The sequence below is a fragment of the Lactuca sativa genome, chromosome 8 (assembly GCF_002870075.4).
Source record: "Lactuca sativa cultivar Salinas chromosome 8, Lsat_Salinas_v11, whole genome shotgun sequence".
Taxonomy (NCBI): Eukaryota; Viridiplantae; Streptophyta; class Magnoliopsida; order Asterales; family Asteraceae; genus Lactuca; species Lactuca sativa.
The window spans coordinates 23,638,787-23,651,347 of record NC_056630.2 but is presented as its reverse complement, the minus strand read 5'-3'; the positions used below and the strand labels follow the sequence as shown (position 1 = coordinate 23,651,347).

The window sequence follows — 12,561 nt, the reverse complement described above, 5'->3', positions numbered from 1 at the left end:
CCAACCAATTGAGATAAATGGTCCCTTGAATATTAAAACTTCTTATTTATGCTTTTATTAAATTTTATACATGTGTTTTTCTTATAAAATATTATTAAACTTTATGTTAGGTTGCAAATAATATCACAAGATCCGATCAATGCTTTCAAATTAGTACCAATATTTAGTATCGTAACTGAATAAAATGTTCAATGCACCGTTTACAAACTGTTAGGTGAAAATTTTGTTTATGTTGATTTATTTAAAAAATATAGGAAATAACATAGTGTTACATTCATTAACTTAAAAATAAATAAATAAATGAACAAACACCAACAATAAACTATGTGTTTTTTGTGGACACGTTTCGTATATACCTTTTTAAATTACACCTTCTTCAGATCATATGTAGCGCATTGGTCACGATCTAATTTCTTTTTATTTATTTATTTATTATTATTATTGTTGTTATTTTCACATAAGAGGTTTTCTATGAAAGCAGTATCCAATTTTACGGTTTAGGGTGTCGACCATTCTACCTCCCCTACCCGATTTGTATGAAACTGAGACTCGAGTAATATTATTGTTGTAATAAATTACACCTTATAAAACCAACATATTAAATCATTTACTATTTCTAAATTAAAAAACAACTTAGATCCATATCATTTTGTTTAATTTGTATTCTTTTCATAAAATGACCTAACTTTGTTAATATGATTATTTATCAATCATTTACATTAATATTTTAGTTTGGGATTACACATACAATTAATTTTGAGTGCGGCTTACGAATAGTGTTGGTATTCGACTGATGGCTTGGACGATTTGGTTCGGCTTCAATACCGTCGTAGTTTCCGGATGCTTTGCAATTGGAGCACCGTCACCTCCTTCTCACTCTTCCCTTAATTCAATCACTCTTCCTTTTTCGCTTCCCAAACTATCGTCCATCAACTTCTTCTTCATATCTAATTCCCACTGTCTCCTTCTACCGTCTGATAAATCGACTAAATCGACTGTAGCTTCCACTCCATCTCTATCTTCTCAGATCCAGATGGGACTGTGTCTTTCTATAATGATTTTCTTTTCTGTAATCATTGACATCTTTGAACTACTACTGATGTCTTCTATATATCTCTTCATAATAATCAATATTCCCAACCCTTAAATTGATTTGAATGGTTCAAACAAATGTGGAGAAGAAGACGGACCCTGGACACCCTCTTGCCACCGTCATCACCGGGACATGCATTCAAGATTCAAAGGGTGATTTTGAGAAATTACAAGAACAAGTTTGATTAAAAGTGGGAGTAAGTTCAAAAAGGTCAGACTTAAAGATACAGCCGACACAAACCTTTTGACACATTCTCGCCACTACCACCATCCCTTCTTCAATTGTCGATGATTACTACCCAGTTAGATGTTATTTTCAGGAGAAACCCACTTCAATTTGTGAATAAGTTTATCCTGTTGATGGTGTTTCGGTCATGGTTGTTAACGACTCATCTTCTTCACCTAGCTTCCGTGAGCTTGACGACGTCTCCTTACAGGTAATGTTTGTTTTACCTTTTTTCTACCCACCAAGTGTTTGTTAACAATTAATCTGTACTTTTAAGCTCGTTTAACAAATTAATAAAGTATCCGAAACAATGTTAATTACACTAATAAGATTTTTTATTACTATTCTTAAATGATTAATTTCAATTCTTAGTTTTCCGATTTTAATTATTTGATATGCAGTATGGTTTAGATTTTTAGACATTAATTCTTTTACTTCAGATTGCTTTTCTTTTAAGTGTTGTGTTGAGTTGTCTAAATTTTTCCATAGTTTTTTAAGTAAATTAACTTTATAATTGTTATCAGAATTACAGTATATTTGAGTTTTATTGATCATAATTATTATTTATTTTTCGTTCTACCATGTTAAAGGTGGTTTAATACTAAGTGACTATTCTTTGTTAGTTTTTATTTTTAGATATTTTTCTAGTAATTTTTTCTGTTGAGTTATATTTTGTAATAATTCAGAAATTTGTTTGGGCAAAAGTAAACTATCTGTTTCTATAATATTGTTTAGTTTTTGAGTAATTATATTTAATTTATCTCTTACTGATTTATCTTTTTCATAACTAAGACCAAGTATATAATTTTCCTTATAGTAAACTTTGTGGTATTTCTGTAACACTCATAAAAATCGTGTCAAATTTAAACTTTTTAAAACATTTCAAACCATTTAACATTACAAAGTTTGTTTTCAAAATATTAAATATCAGAGTATCCCAGTATCAAATCATAAAATCATAATAACATGAGGAGTTGTACGATTATGCCTTCGCCTTCCCGCGATCACTAGAAGTACCTGAAACAATAATCAATAGATGTAAGCTCGAAGGCTTAGTGAACTACCCCAAAATACCAACCCCATACAACCATAATCATATCATAATAAACTAACATAGAACAACATGCATAATAAGCCTTCAGCCTGAATGGACCGCCTCGCAGGCCTTCGGTCTATCTGGACCGCTCTCCGAGCCTTCGGCACGTCTGGACCGCCTCACAGGGCCTTCAGCCTATCCGGACCGCTCATCAGGCCTTCAGGCTGACTATCATACCCTCCTGGGTTTGTAGTCTATCCGGTCCGCCCTAGGTATGTTGACATTCAACACAAAGCAGGACTGCCTCAACTCATCCCCAATCAAAACACACATATGCACATAACTATCATACGCTAGCATAACACATATAACTATCAAACTGTTCTAACAGATCATATAGCATAGCAACATCCTATAACCAGGAAACCGACCTAACCAGGTCACTAAGCATAAGCATATCACCATCCTAAGTACCAGAATGTAAATCAATAAACATATCATGCCATAATCCGGATACAATCCATAAAGGGTCGGCCTTGTGCCTTAGACTCTGTTGATATAGTGAGGATAACTCACCTCGCAAGTAATGTTGAAAGTACTGATAACCTCCGATCGTTGTCTCACCGGGAATCCTGAACTATCACATAATAAATACCAAGTCAATACATGAGATGCCAATCGTGACTAAGTGTCCACACAATCCACCATGTCCTTTCTCTTTATTGGGCCAAGGCCCAATGCCAAATCCATGATCTTGAAAGTCCACAAGCAAGGCCCATTATTGGCCCAATTTACCACATTGGGTCCAACTCCCTATTTGGGCCTTATTATAAGATCCATATTCAAAACTGGCCCAAAACACCCTTATTCAAAAAAAAAACCTTCAAGGCCCAAGTCCAACTAGTCCAAAGGTGGTCCAATCTCGAAGCCAATTTTGAAAAAAGCCCAACAGAGGATGTACGCGGGGCGTACTCCTCTGGTATGTTGGGCGTACTCTTCCTGACGTTGACCACCATCAGGGTGGTTGACTCATTACGCTTGGCGTACAGGATTTACGCTTGCTAAAACCATAATAAGTGCTTAATGGCTTAAGCACTTAAGCCTAAACTTCAGATCCAGTGACCAAATGTGCCTAGGACTCATAAAGTCATGAACTTTAACACTTTGGATGTCCAGAAAGCTCTTAATACTTCGTCTTAATCCATTAAGACCTTCCTACTCCATACATGGGACATCTTAAGCCATTGGGACCTCATTTATCACTTAGAACCTCTTCAAGAGTCTAAAAGGATAGTTTATTTCATCCAAATCATATCATGCACCGACTTGGGATTTTTGGGACAAGAAATGGTTCCTTAAAACTAAAATGGCAAGATCAATAACATATATGCATAAAGTTTGAAGCTTTTTACCTTCTGGAGCTTCTAGGGCACCAAACAACTTCAGATCTACCAGCTTGGATTCCTTCTCCAACTCCTTGATGCAACACCTCCTTTTACAACTACTCAAAATACACTCTATAAGCTCACACACTCAAGTAAACGGTTAGGGTTTGGGGAAAATGGATCTAAACAGTGGAGGCTGAGGTAATGGAGGGTTATGAGCTCATAATGTTGTTTATATAGCCCCCAAACCCTAAATATTAGGGTTTCCTCCTAACGTAAGTACGTCTAACGTACATAAGAGTACGCCCAACGTGCTAAGGTGTACCTTAGTACGCTTAGCGTACTCTTATGTACACTCAACGTACTCCTTCCTGATCCAAGGTTGCAACCTTGGTCCTTAGACTTATCTTGGCTCTACACTTCCAACCTCAAGGACAATAAGTGACAAAATAATGATAGAAGAGAGGTTCGGAAATACCTGCAAAATCTCAGGATGTTACAATTCTCCCCACTTGACATAGACTTCGTCCTCGAAGTCTGATGCGGTAAATAGATCCGGGTAATGCTCCCGCATCTCAGACTCGAGCTCCTAAGTCTACTCGGATCCATTCTGATGCTCCCACTGTGCCTTTACCAAAGGTATCTCCTTGTTCCGTAGATCCTTCACCTTTCTCTCCAGAATGGCTACGGGCCTCTCCACATAATTGAAGCGCTCATCGACCTAAATATCATCCAACAACACTAATGCCTCCTGATCCATAATGCACTTTCACAATTGCGAAACGTGAAAAGTGTTGTGGATCCGACTAAGCTCCTCCGGTAGCTCTAGCCTGTATGCCACATTGCCAACCCTGACAATGATCCTGAATGGCCCAATGTATCAAGGACCCAATTTACCTCTCTTTCTGAAGCAGATCACACCCTTCCAGGGTGAGACCTTCAGGAGTACAATGTCATCGACCTGGAACTCTAACTCATATCAGCGCCTGTCGGCGTAACTCTTCTGCTGACTCTGAGCGGTCTGCAGTCACTGTCTAATCTGTTGAATCGTCTCGGTAGTTTGCAAGACTACCTCAGTCCGTCCCATTACCCTGTGTCCAACCTCACCCCAACAGACCGGGTGTGACATCTCCGCCCATACAACAGCTCGAAAGGTGGGGCACCAATGTTGGAATGATAGTTGTTGTTGTAGGCGAACTCTGCAAGGGGTAGGTCAGAATCCCAACTCCCACCAAAGTCAATGACACACGCCCTCAACAAGTCCTCGAGGGTCTGAATGGTCCGCTTGCTCTGACCGTCAGTCTGCGGATGATATGTTGTGCTATAGTGCAGCCGCGTGCCCAGTTTCTCGTGGAACTTCTGCCAGAACGGGAGGTGAATCTACATCTCGATCGGAAACAATGGAGACCAAAACTTCGTGGCAAGCAATGATCTCGCAGACATACACGTCGGCCAACTTCTTGGCCGATGAACTCTCCCGTATGGCCAAGAAATGGGCACTCTTAGTCAATCGATCCACGATGACCCATATAGCATCAAACACCTTTCGTCATCCTCAGAACCTTGGTAATGAAGTCCATCATGATCTGTTCCCATTTCCACATGGGAATCTCCAGAGGCTGCAGCTTGCCATGTGGCCTCTGATGCTCGGCCTTGACCATCCTACAGGTCAAGCACCTCTCGACATACCAAGCCATTTCTCGCTTCATGCACAGCCACCAGTAACTCATACTCAAGTCCTAGTACATCTTGATGGCTCCCGGGTGAATAGAAAAATGAGACTTATGAGCCTCCTCCATAACTTTCTGTCTGACCCCACCAGACATCGGAACCCATACCTGACCGCATCGGGTCCATAATCCCCGGCTGTCCTGCACAAACCTAGCGTTCTCGCCCCTGATCCTCTCCAGTTTCCAGTTCTCTGGTCGCATGCCCTCATCCTGAGCATCTCTAATTAAACTCACGAGCAGAGAATCCACCGCTATCCTCATACATGTCGCTAGGGTGGAAGACCCAGCTAACTTGCGACTCAGAGCGTCAGCCACCACGTTCGCTTTATCGGGGTGGTAAAGGATCTCACAGTCATAGTCCTTGACTGCATCTAGCTACCTGCATTGTCTCATATTCAGGTTCGGATGATCCATGATGTGCCTCAGGATCTTGTGATTCGTGTATATGGTACAGCAGACCCCATAGAGGTAATGTATCCAAATCTTGAGAGTGAATACCACCGCTCCCAACTCCAAATCATGAGTAGAGTATCTCGTCTCATGCGGCTTCACGACTTCAACTGCCGCGAAGCGTAAGCTATCACTCATCCTCTCTGCATGAGGATCGCTCCCAATCTCGTGATAGATGCATCACAGAACACCACAAAGTCCTCAACTCCCTTCAGGAGAGTCAAAACTGGAGCCTCACGTAATCGTTGTCGGAGGGTCTCAAACGCCTCCTACTGCTCGAGGTCCCATCGGATATCCGTCCCCCTCCTCGTCAGACGAGTGAGGGGTACTGCAATCTTGGAGAAATCTCGTATGAATCTCCAGTAGTACCCTGCCAATCCCAAAAAACTCCTGATATCCAAAGGAGATCTCGACACTCCCACTACATGACCGCCTTGATTTTGGCTGGATCGACCAAAATCCCCTCCTGGTTAACGAGATATCCGAGGAACCGAACCTCTCGTAACCAAAACTCATACTTTCAAAACTTGGCATACATCCGTTCCCATCTCATAACTCCCAATAATTCTCGAAGGTGCTCCTCATGCTGCTCTCGGGTCTTGGAATATACCAAGATATCATCTATGAACACGATGGCCGAGCGATCGAGCATCGGTCTACAGACCCGATTCATCAGGTCCATGAATATCGTTGGAGCGTTGGTGAGCCCAAACAACATCACCACGAACTCGTAGTGTCCATAACGAGTCCAAAACACGGTCTTCTCCACATCCTCCTCCCTAACCCTGACCCGATGGTACTCGGACCTCATGTCTATCTTGGAGAACCAAGATGCTCCCTGCAACTGATCAAAGAGATCATCTATCCTCTAGAGTGGATAACGGTTTTTCACCGTCAACTTGTTCAACTCCCCATGGAGAACTGCTCGGACGAATGAATTGTTTGCCCAATAGTTCCTGCAGCTATGATGAAGGGTCCTGCATCTCGGGTGGCGCCAATCGGTACGGCGCCTTGGTGATAGGGGTCGCACCTGGCACCAGGTCGATCTGAAACTCGACCTGCCTCTCCGGAGGTATCCCTGATAACTCCTCTGAGAACACATCAACAAACTCCCTGACCACTAGAACCTCTGAAACTGGAGTCTGATCTCTGACCTGCGTATCCACCACATACGGTAAATAACCCACACATCCGTGCTGAATATACTGCCGAGCCCTGGCAGCTGAACAAAACCCTGAACCCAATCTGGTACCCTCGTCATAGACAATCAACTCTCCCCCACTTGGGGTCCGAACCACTACTCGCTGACCCTCGTAGTCGATCATGACACCAAATCGACTAAGCTAGTCCATCCCCACAATCACACATGCATCCCCCATGGGAATCAGAATCAAGTCTATCGGGAAGGACACTCTGAAGATCTCCAACTCACATCCCCGACAGACTAAAGAAGCAGAAATCATGTGTTCGTTGGCGATAAAGACTCACAACAGACACTCTAGCTCTCCTACTGGCACACTGAACTCCCTACAAAATGTCTGAGACACAAACGACCAAATCGCCCCCGAGTCAAATAAAACCAATGCAGGCAGGGAGTTCACTAAAAATGTACCTAACTACAGGTACAAATAGATAAGCATAAACAAATAATGTTAGTAAGAAAAGGAATAGAAATGTACCAGCAACCACATATGGTGCTGCCCCGACCTCCTATGCAGTGAGCTAGAAGGAATGCCCCTGAGCCTTCCGAGGCTCCGCTCTACCTGGCCTCCCATCCGTAATCCTTGATGTAGCCGGCACTAGAGCCTACACCGGCCTGGCTGCGAGCTGTAGACAGTTGGTCTTCACGTGACCAACCTTATGACAATGATAACATATCCTCATATCCGAGGTAGGGGCGGACTGGCGACAATTCTTTGCATAGTGCCCCTCCTTGCTACACCTGTGGCACCCACTACTAGCTCGACAATCCCCAGAGTGATTCCGCCTTTTGGATAGCGTATCTTACACGATCAGCTCCCTTGGAAATGTATTTGAATAGGTACTTAATCACCATGTTCCAGCCACAGTACTCGACATTAATGTGTGCACGGAATCGTGAGCAAAAGGGCACAACATATACGTTGTCTATAACCCGTCTATATTAGGTGGTATGGTGTGTAGATGACCCACGTTTGTAGCGTACATATCCCTCCGTGTTGAACAACGTAGCGTAAAAGAAAGGGTTTAGGGAAATGTTTACTACATTTACCATCTTTCATACATGGAGCTTTTTGGTTAAGTGGTCCACATGGGCCGTGGATCATGCAAGTTGTTATCGTCTCGTACAAGTCGGGCTCTGTGATTGGATCTGGCAGCTCGGCTGTAATATACGTGTCAACATCAGCTACATTTTTTATTCGGTCTGAGCTTTTTACCCATAGTAAAGTGTGACAATGAGGAAGACCTCTCTTCTGGAACTCAATGGTGTACAAATCTGCAATCATGAAGAATTTTCCAAATATTAACATTTAACATTTTTTTGTTCTAAGTAAGCGAATAACCATAAGTTGAATTTCATGTTGTAACACATACTAAACTGAAAGCATAACAGATTCAGTGGAATACAGATAAAAAATAATAATAATAAAATGATTAAAAAATACACGCGTTAGGTTATATAAAACAAAGGGTATAGATCCCGGGCAAATATGGAATGGAATGTAGGTTGGTTATAGTATGGTACAAAATTGAGAGGTAGAGAAAAAAAAAGGCAGGTTAAACTTATTTCATATCAATAAAGGGGACTGTTTGGAAGGATACACAGGTTGTCTGGATTGAGTAAAATATGTGTTATGTAAATTTTGTATGAGTCTCATTAAAACAGAGAACCTATAAAGTATCAATAGAGGGGTAAATTAGGAAATAATCATGTTACTATGATAACGTGAATAAGAAATATAATATAGTTTACAACAAAAAAACATAGTACGATACTTGAAATAAGGAACCAGTAAGATACCGACACAGGAGTAAACCAGGAAAGAATAGAAAAATCATAAATGACCTGCATCAGAGTATGCAGTAAAAGTTTTTATGAGAGGGGCATATTTGGAAATTTTAGTTTGTAGGAAATGACAACAAAATACCAAAAAAGAACACGGTAAAAAACGGGTAGTATTTTCCTAATTTAATCTACTTATAATTATAGTTTGTGAGCAGAGATACAAAGTAATGATTTCTGGTGGAAAGCCCTTAAAATAACAATAACGAGATAAACAATTTTCCAAATAATAAAGTATTTCATTTGTTATGTTTATTGACAAATAACTAACTTTTATGTAAGCAGGAAAACACAAAAGCAGAGAATAACAGATTGAGTAGAAAACTGAGAGCTGAGAGCTGCAGAAAAGTTGGGAAGCAGGATACGTTGGTTATAGTATGGTACAAAACTGACAGCCGCAAAAAAAAGGAAATGGTTAAAGGTTTTAGGTATGAATGGAGGGGGACGTTTGGAAGGTTACATAGGTTATCTGAATTGACTAAAATATGTGTCATGTAGACTTTGTTGGAGTGTGATAGCATAAGACCTTAAGCATTTGTTAGTGCGATTGAAACAGAAGCATGAAGGTATCAACAAAGGGGTAAATTAGGAAATAATCATCTTAGTATGATAACATGAATGATAAATATAATATAGTTTGTTTAATCATATAAGAGAAATAATTTTTTTTGAAGAAATAACAGATTCATAGATGGCCCATATAGCACATTGGAAGAAGTCAAGTTGTTGGAAAATGATGTACAAATCCCTAAGTTCTTGTTGTAGCACATAGTCTATTGAAAACATAACAAATCCAGTACAAAAACAGGAAAAATAATATAAAAAGATAAAAGAAAACAATTAAAAAAAAATATGCACTGTAGGTTATAGAAAAAAGAGGATATAATTAAAAAAAATAGAAGAAAAAAAATATTAAAAAAACTGTTAAACTGATTAACTATCAATACAGGGGCATGTTGAGTAAAATATGTGATATGTAAGTTTTGTAGGAGTATCATACTGTAACATGGTCAGTATTTCGTAATGTAATGAAAAACATGTAAACTAAAGGGGTAGACAAACGACTACAAAAAAAACATTGAATGATACTTAAAACACGGAAGCAGGAAGATATAAACACAGGGGTAAATTAGGAAAGAATCGAAATTTTATTAAATATACTTTTAGATATGAATAAAAGGGCATATTTGGAAGCGTATATTAATTTTCTGAAGTGAATAAAACATGTCTTATGTAAGATTTGTACCAGTATGATAGCCTAGGATTTTGAGTATTTGTGAATAGAATGGAAAACATGTTTACTAAAACAATGGAGATATGAGAACAAATACCCATAAGATGATACTTAAAACATAGGTGAAAGAGAAAGGAAACGAAGACATACATGCATCAACCCCACCAAAGGTTATGTTCTCTTTAAGAAAGTTGATAAACTCATGAACTTTGATGTTGAAGACTCTGGCAATGATATCCGCTCTACTGTGGACATCTCTTTGTCCATGTGTATCCATATAGCGGGTTATCTCTGGCCACTTGACGTTACATGTATATGTGATAAAGTATTGTGGATTGCCATAGACCCTACATATAGAAAGTGCATCTTGATAATGGTTGTACATGAACCGGGGACCGCCAGTAAATGACGCAGGTAAGAACATATGTTTGCCAACAACGCGTGTCTCTGTGTCCCCCTTCGAAAGGGCGTCATGGAGGCCACTAACATAATCGGACCGAAGGTTAGCTTGATGGTTGATGATGTAGTCTAAACGCCCTTCTTCTATACATGTGTATGCATCAACCAAATATTGTTGGAACAGGCGAGAGGCGTTTATAATAGGAGACTAGATGTACTGACGAGCATGGATATTATATGCATAATACATATTCACAATCAGATTTTTAGCGGTTACGCCTCTCCGATTACCCATCTTCAAATGGGGCGACCAACCTTCCTCGCCATGTGGAAACAAAAGTGGGTATTGTAAAGGCATATAGCTCGAATGCAGCTTACTGATACGTTGAGGCCGACCCGAATGAAAATAGATAAGAATGTCATACGTGGAACACGTTGTGTCATCACCGCTTACTATGCAACCCAATGATCCAGGCGAAGGCAAATCACACCTACGATCAGCAACATTGTTAAACAGTTGCACTGCATAGGACTGTAAATTATTTTCACCGGCCATCTGTTTACTAGTCATGAAGGTCCGCACATACTCGTTGTTAGCCCCCAAAAAGTTTACTATAAATTGAACAATATTACAATCTAAATCCCTCTTTCTAGGACCATCAAAAGCCCGAAATCTATTCTCTAGTTCGTTCTCAGTATCGAAGAGATAAAGCTGCAGAAACCTGAGACCCTTTGCAGGATCCGGAGAGAGAAACCCTATCGTGTGACTAATCTGACCCGATATCTTAAAAACATAAGGACCATGGTTATCATTCACATCCTCATCTACATTTTCCCCAAAGGAAGGCATGGAAAACATGCTATTATAAGCCCTAATGTCCTTCAAAAAGCGTGCATTTGATACAGGTCAACGAATTCAGAGGAAAGCCTAGAAGGGTAAGGAAGGACTACACCCCCATCCATACGCCAAGGATTATACATCAGATAAGCAGACACAGATACCTTAAGGACCCTCTTAATATACCAGAAAATGCACCGCAAAACTCACAAATGCAACTACAGACACCGAAATTGATGTACTGGGGACGATCAGAAAAGGCTGCAAGACGTCGAGACTTGCGAGGGCCACCAATAGAGGAGGAAGCACCGTCTTGAGGCCTCCATTTGGCCGGAACAGCCATCAGAAAACAGGCGGATGACACAACAGGAATAAAGTAAACAAAAATACCACAACGGAAGAAACAATAAAAGAAGAACACAAGAAGATTACCTGGGACAGAAAGAAGCAAGGACGTATGAAAACAGAAGCGAAGGCTGAACGAAAGATAAAGAGAAAAGAAGAAGAAGGGAACACATGAAAAAAAAAGGCAGAAGAGTACACGTGGAAAGTATAAACGTTTGACAAGAAGCAGGAAATTGTAAAAAAAAATTATTTAACAAAAAACAACGATAGAAGAAGAAAAAGTTCACTAAAGACAAATATAGAAAATAGAAGGATGAAAGACGATAGAAATCAGAAATGTAAGTATAAGGGGGTGAAATAGACCAAATAGGTGCAACTTTACTGTTGCTAATGTTGGATAATTTTAATATATATATATATATATATATATATATATATATATATATATATATATATATATATATATATATATATATATATATATATATATATATATATATGTTTAACTAAAAGAGAATTAATAATTCCATAATGACATGGTTTAAGTTTAATTAAATTAAGAGTATAGTTTAATTAATAGATTAAACTACTTAGTATTTTAAAAGTTTAAAATACACCCTTATACTATTATAATATTCAAAGTTTAATATATTATATGTATATGTAAAAAGTCGGTCTTACCGTTAGTAGGGCTCATTCACGAAGCCGATCTATAAGGGGGTATAAGGTTACTGCCTATAAAATGGCGGTTTAATGGGTGTCCACTCCCACCCACTGCTTCCT

The 12,561-nt window shown here is 39.6% G+C and overlaps 1 long non-coding RNA gene across 1 annotated transcript; it reads right to left on the bottom strand.

The window, feature by feature from the left end:
* Positions 1-2,149: 2,149 nt before the first annotated feature.
* On the bottom strand, positions 2,150-12,019 carry LOC111888976 (uncharacterized). The gene is made up of 3 exons (XR_006186499.2): positions 10,347-12,019; positions 7,599-8,395; positions 2,150-2,335 (listed from the first exon to the last, which is right to left on the bottom strand). It is a non-coding gene; the product is annotated as an uncharacterized LOC111888976 (long non-coding RNA).
* Positions 12,020-12,561: the final 542 nt, after the last annotated feature.